Source organism: Phacochoerus africanus, chromosome X, assembly GCF_016906955.1.
Source record: "Phacochoerus africanus isolate WHEZ1 chromosome X, ROS_Pafr_v1, whole genome shotgun sequence".
Taxonomy (NCBI): domain Eukaryota; kingdom Metazoa; phylum Chordata; class Mammalia; order Artiodactyla; family Suidae; genus Phacochoerus; species Phacochoerus africanus.
The window spans coordinates 60738821-60744820 of record NC_062560.1 but is presented as its reverse complement, the minus strand read 5'-3'; positions in this window follow the sequence as shown (position 1 = coordinate 60744820).

Below are 6000 nucleotides of genomic sequence, written 5' to 3'. Positions count from 1 at the left end.
TAGAGCCAACAATTGGCAATGCCTTGTTATATTTGCTCTATTCTTTTTTCTGAACCATTCAAATGTAAGTTACATAGATGCAAACTACTGTATTTGGAGTGGATAAGCAATGAGATCCTGCACAGGGAACTATATCCAATCACTCGTGGTGGAACATGATGACAGCAGAAATTGACAGAATATTGTAAATCAACTATAATAAAAAAATTAATATTACCTGGACAAAAAAAATTTAAGTTACATATTTAATTACACTCCTCCCCTAAATACTTCAACATGCATCTTGTGGGAATAAAGACATTCTCTAACGTAACCCCGATATGCTTATGACATCTAAGAAAATTAACAATAATTTCATAACATCTAATTTCATCTCATGTCCACTCTATATTCAAATTTCTCCAAACTTGCCTTTAATATTTGTTAACACCATAATGTAATCAAGGCTGTCATATTGCATTTGTGCCATCAGCCACTAAAACAGTCCCAATCTTTTTAAAAAAGCTTTTTATTTTGAAATAATTATAGATTTACAAGGAAGTTGCATAGATAGTACAAAGAGGGCCTGTGTACCCTTCAACCAGTTTTCCTCAATGATTGCATCTTACATTATTATAGTATAATATCAAAACCAGGAATTGACATTGGTACAATGTGGATATAACTCTATACCATTTTACCACACACAGAGATTCCCGTAACAATCTCATAGAGCCAACAACTGGCAATCAAGATACAGAACTGTTTTGTCACCACAAAGACCTACTGGTATCATCATTTTATCAGGTTGAGGAAAGTATAGAAAACTTACCTATACTTACCTAAACCTACCTATACCTAACTTATCTTACTTACTTACCTACTTTACGTCTCTTTACCCTTTTACCCTGTCCCATTTATATATTGTTGTCTTAAATATTTCCTCTGCGTATTTTGAGCTCCACATCTGATGATATTATACTTACTGTTTTAACCATCAAACAGTATTAGACAACCCAAAAGAAGAAAGTCTGTTTTTTGTACTTACATTTTTTTACTCATTCATTCTATTTTTTCTTCCTTCCTGATGTTCCAAGATTTCTTCTTTTATCATTTCCTTCCTGGTTTTTTTTTGTTTTTTTTTTTGTTTTTTTGGTTTTTTTGCCTTTTCCAGGGCCACTCCCACGGCATATGGAGGTTCCCAGGCTAGGGGTCTAATTGGAGCTGTCGCCGCTGGCCTCCGCCACAACCACAGCAATGTGGGATCTGAGCCATGTCTTCGACCTACACCGCAGCTCACGGCAACGCCGGATCCTTAACCCACTGAGTAAGGCCAGGGATCGAACCCGCAACCTCATGGTTCTTAGTTGGATTCGTTAACCACTGAGCCATGACGGGAACTACTCCTTCCTTTTTTTTTTTTTTTTTTTTTTTTTTGAAAACTGTCTTTAACCATTATTTTAGGGTGAGTCTCTTGATGTCATGGTCTCTTAGTGTTGAGGATATCTTGATTTCCCCCTCTTTTCTGAAGGATATTTTCACTCGATACAGCATTCAGGCTTGGTAGTTCTTTTCTTTCAACAGTTGAAATATTTTGTGTCCCTTCCTTCTGGCCACCATGGTGAGAAATCACTGATATTTGAGTTGTTTTTCCTCTCTTGGTAAAGTGGTGTTTCTCTCTTATTGCTTTCAAGATTTTCTCTGTCTTTTTTTTAAAAGTTCGATTATAATATGTATTGGCATGGATTTCTTTGACTTTATCCTGTTTGGGGGTTTGTTTAGCTTCTTTAATCCATAGGTTTATGTCTTTTGTCAAATTTAGGAAGTTTTCAGCCATTATTTCTTATTTCTCTCTATACATATCTTTTTTTTGGGGGGGCGGGGCTGTGCTCACAGCATGTGGAAGTTCTTGGGTCAGGGATCAAACCTGAGTTATAGCAGTGCCAATGCCAGATCCTTAACCACTAGGCAACCAGGGAACTCCTAGTCATTATTTCTTGAAGACTTTTTCAGCCTTATCCTCTTCTCTTGTCTTTTTGGGACTCTGATGACACAAACATTTGGTCTTTTGTTATGGTCCCACAGGTCTCTAAGGCTCTGTTAATTTGTTGGTTTGGTTTTTTTTTGGTTTTTTTTTTTGTCTTTTTGCTATTTCTTGGGCCGCTCCCGCGGCATATGGAGGTTCCCAGGCTAGGGGTCGAATCGGAGCTGTAGCCACCGGCCTACGCCAGAGCCACAGCAACACAGGATCCGAGCCGCGTCTGCAACCTACACCACAGCTCAGGGCAATGCCGGATGGTTAACCCACTGAGCAAGGGCAGGGACTGAACCCGCAACCTCATGGTTCCTAGTCGGATTCGTTAACCACTGCGCCACGACGGGAACTCCCTGTTGGGTTTTTTTAAATCTATTTTCCCACTCTCATCCAGATTGGGTAATTTTTAATGTTCTATTTTCAGGTTCATTGATTCTTTCCTCATCCTCTCCAGCTTGCTGATGAGCCCATCCACTGAGTTTTTTGGTTTGGTTATTGTGTTTTTCTGTTCAAAAATTTCCATCATATCTCTTATTTCTCTGCTAAGACTTTCCATTTTTAAAATTTGTTTCAGGCTTATTTGTAATTGCTCATTGAAGCATTAAAAAAAGTTGGCCACTTTAGAATCCTTTTCAGATCATTGAAAGCTCTGTCACATTGGTGTTGGCACTGTGGATCATTTCTCATTCAAGTTGAGGGGCTTCTGGTTGCTGGTATGATGAGTGAACTTTCATTGCATCCCAGATATTTTTCAAAATAACATTATGAGAATCTCAATTTTATTTCAGTCTTTGTTTTGGGTAGGCTTCTTATGACACTGTTACTATTAATGGAAAGGACCACTGTCTGGTTACTGCCAGGTAGGGGCAGAAGTTCAAGTTCCCTCCTCGGCATCCACTGATACCCATGATGGGGGCTGCTCCTTACTGCTGGGCAGGGGTGGGAGTTCTAGCTCCCCACTAGGCCTCCACTGACACCTCCCTAGCTGGGAGGGGTTGAAGGGCCTCCTTCCTGCTCCCCAGGTGGCTTCCACTCATCTTGGGTGGGAGTGAAGGTGGTAGGGGAGTGGGATGGGGAGGGGAGGAAGAACAGGGTAACAGCAAAAGTCCTGACTCTCCGCTAGGCCTCCTTTGAGACTCTGCTACCACTCAGGTTACCCTGTGGGGATGGAAGTCCAGATTCCCTACTCAGCCGTCTCTAACAATACCCTGGAGAACGTAGGGGAGCCTGGTGAGAGGGAAAGTCTTGGTTTCTACTTGTTCTTTGCTGGCTGGCATGGGTGGGGCTGAAGTTTTTTTTTTCTGTGATGTCTGGTTGCAGGAGAGTGGTTACTGTCTAAGAGTTTTCTCCTGTCCAGCTAAACTGCCCATTTGCTAATCTTTGCGCTAGAGAGAGTGAGTGGGCTTTTATTGAGGCTTTTTTGGTCTGTGCCCATTGGTATTTCCAGGTTGGTTTCTCCAGCCCCCAGTTTGGGATATATGAGGCAACAAGAAAACCCAGAGAACTCACCTAGTCAAGTCTGCACTTTCCTCCTTCTTTTGATATCTTCTTATGTTTGTTTTATATACCATGTGCAGAATTTTAGCCTTCCTTAGTGGGAGAAATAGGGAGAAGCAAATCTACTCCAACTGAGACCACAACTAGAAGTCTCCCATCTTTTTGTTTAATTTAATGACATTGGCTTTTTGAAAAGTACCACTCAGTTGTTTTGCAGACTATCCTACCTATGGATTTGTCTGTCTTTTTCCCTTGTGATGTCATTTATCTTGTTCCTCTATACCCTGTATTTACTATATACTGGAAATTAGAATAGAGGCAATCTTAAATAGATTGGTCAAGGTAGGCTCACTGAGAAGGTGACATTTGAACAAAGACTTGAGGGAGATGAGGATGTGAGCCATGAAGAAGAGTATACCTAGCCAGGGAATAGCCAGTACAAAGGTCCTGGATAAGAAGTATACCTGGAGTTCCCATCGTGGCGCAGTGGTTAACGAATCCAACTAGGAACCATGAGGTTGCGGGTTCGATCTCTGGCCTTGCTCAGTGGATTAAGGATCCAGTGTTGCCGTGAGCTGTGGTGTAGGTTGCAGACGCGGCTTGGTGGAGCAGAGGGGTAGGGGAAGTACTAGGAGATGAGATCAGAGATTTGGCAGGAGACCAGATCATGTAGGGCCTGAAGGCCACTGAAGGATTTGGGCTTTGCTCTGAGAGAGATGGGGAGAGATTGGAGGGTTTTGTGTGCAGAACTGACATGATCTGACCTGCATTGGACAGGATCACTCTGGCTTCTGTGAGGAGAATAAGCCACAGGGGACAAGGGCGAAGCTGTGACACCAGTCAGGAGGCTACTGCAGTAATCTGGGTGAGAGGTGATGGTGGTTTGGACCAGGGTGGTAGCACTGGAGGTGATGAGAAGTGATTGGATTCTGGATGTATTTCAAAGGGAGAGTCAACAGGATTTGCTGACAGACTGAATATGGGGTGTGGTTCCAAGGTTTTTTAGCCAGACAACTGGAAAGGTGAAACTTCCATCTACTGAGATGAGGACAGCTTTAGGGGAGGGGTCCTTTGGGGGGAAAAGATCAGGTGTCCAGATTTTGACATGTTGAGTTTGAGATGTCTATCAGGCATCCAGGTACCAATGAATAGTAAACAGACCTTGTCTCTGAGGTGCTCAAAGTTAGAGAAATGGAAATATAGAAGCAGATCATTTCACAGGGGTATACAAAAACTAAAGCTATCAACTATTTGTAGGAGGCAAGGGGCTTAAGAAAAATTTCACCGGAGTTCCCGTCATGGCGCAGCGGAAATGAATCCGACTAAGAACCATGAGGTCGAGCGTTCAATCCCTAGCCTCACTCACTGGGTTAAGGATCTGTCATTGCTGTGAGCTGTGATGTAGGTGGCAGACGTGGTTCGGATCTGGCGTTGCTCTGGCTGTGGTGTTGCTATGGCTGTGGCATAGGCTGGCAGCTGTAGCTCCGATTAGACCCCTAGCCTGGGAACCTCCATATGCTGTGGGTGCAGTCCTAAAAAGACAAAAAAAGACAAAAAAAAGGTTTCACAAAAGAGATGACATTTTTTTTGTTTGGTCCTGAAGGGTGACTAAGGTGTTCATTAGGTAGAAGTGTCTTGTTTTCTGTATTCTTACACCCTGGCACACAGTGGTTGCTCACTTGGATCCAACCCAGTCACTAGTTGTGTGACCTTAGCAGTTACTTTACTTCTTGAGCTTCAGTTTCTTTTTTTTTTCTTTTTGTCTTTTTGCTATTTCTTGGGCCGCTCCCGCGGCATATGGAGGTTCCCAGGCTAGGGGTTGAATCGGAGCTGGAGCTGCCAGCCTACGCCAGAGCCACAGCAATGCGGGATCCGAGCCGCGTCTGCAACCTACACCACAGCTCATGGCAACGCCAGATGGTTAACCCACTGAGCAAGGGCAGGGACCGAACCCGCAACCTTATGGTTCCTAGTCGGATTCGCTAACCACTGCGCCACCACGGGAACTCCGAGCTTCAGTTTCTTTATCTGTGAAATGGAAATAATCAGAGAGTTTTTGTGAGGATTAAATGTAAGGCATTTAGCACATTACCTAGTACGTGGTGGATTAAGTTCAATTACTATTGTTGAATGAATAAATGAATGAATATCTTCCTTCATGACCAGGCCCAGGCGAGGCTGGTAATCCAGAACCTTAAAGTCTTTTATATGCTCAGCAGATTGTCAGTACTATCACATGCTAGACTCTTCCCACATCTTAAAAGTAGCTCAGGAAAAAAAGCCCCCTATAGCCTGGGCCTCTGAACAGCTCTGATGGACCAATAAGCATTGCTAAGCCTGGAGTGCATGGAGAGGATCAAACTGCCTTCCCCACACACCATCCCCATGGACTGGTGTTTGTTTCTGTCTCTCTCTCCTTCTCTCATTTTCATAAATGGAAATGAATAAAATCCATTTACATTCATAGCGAGCTTCTCCCCACTCCACAG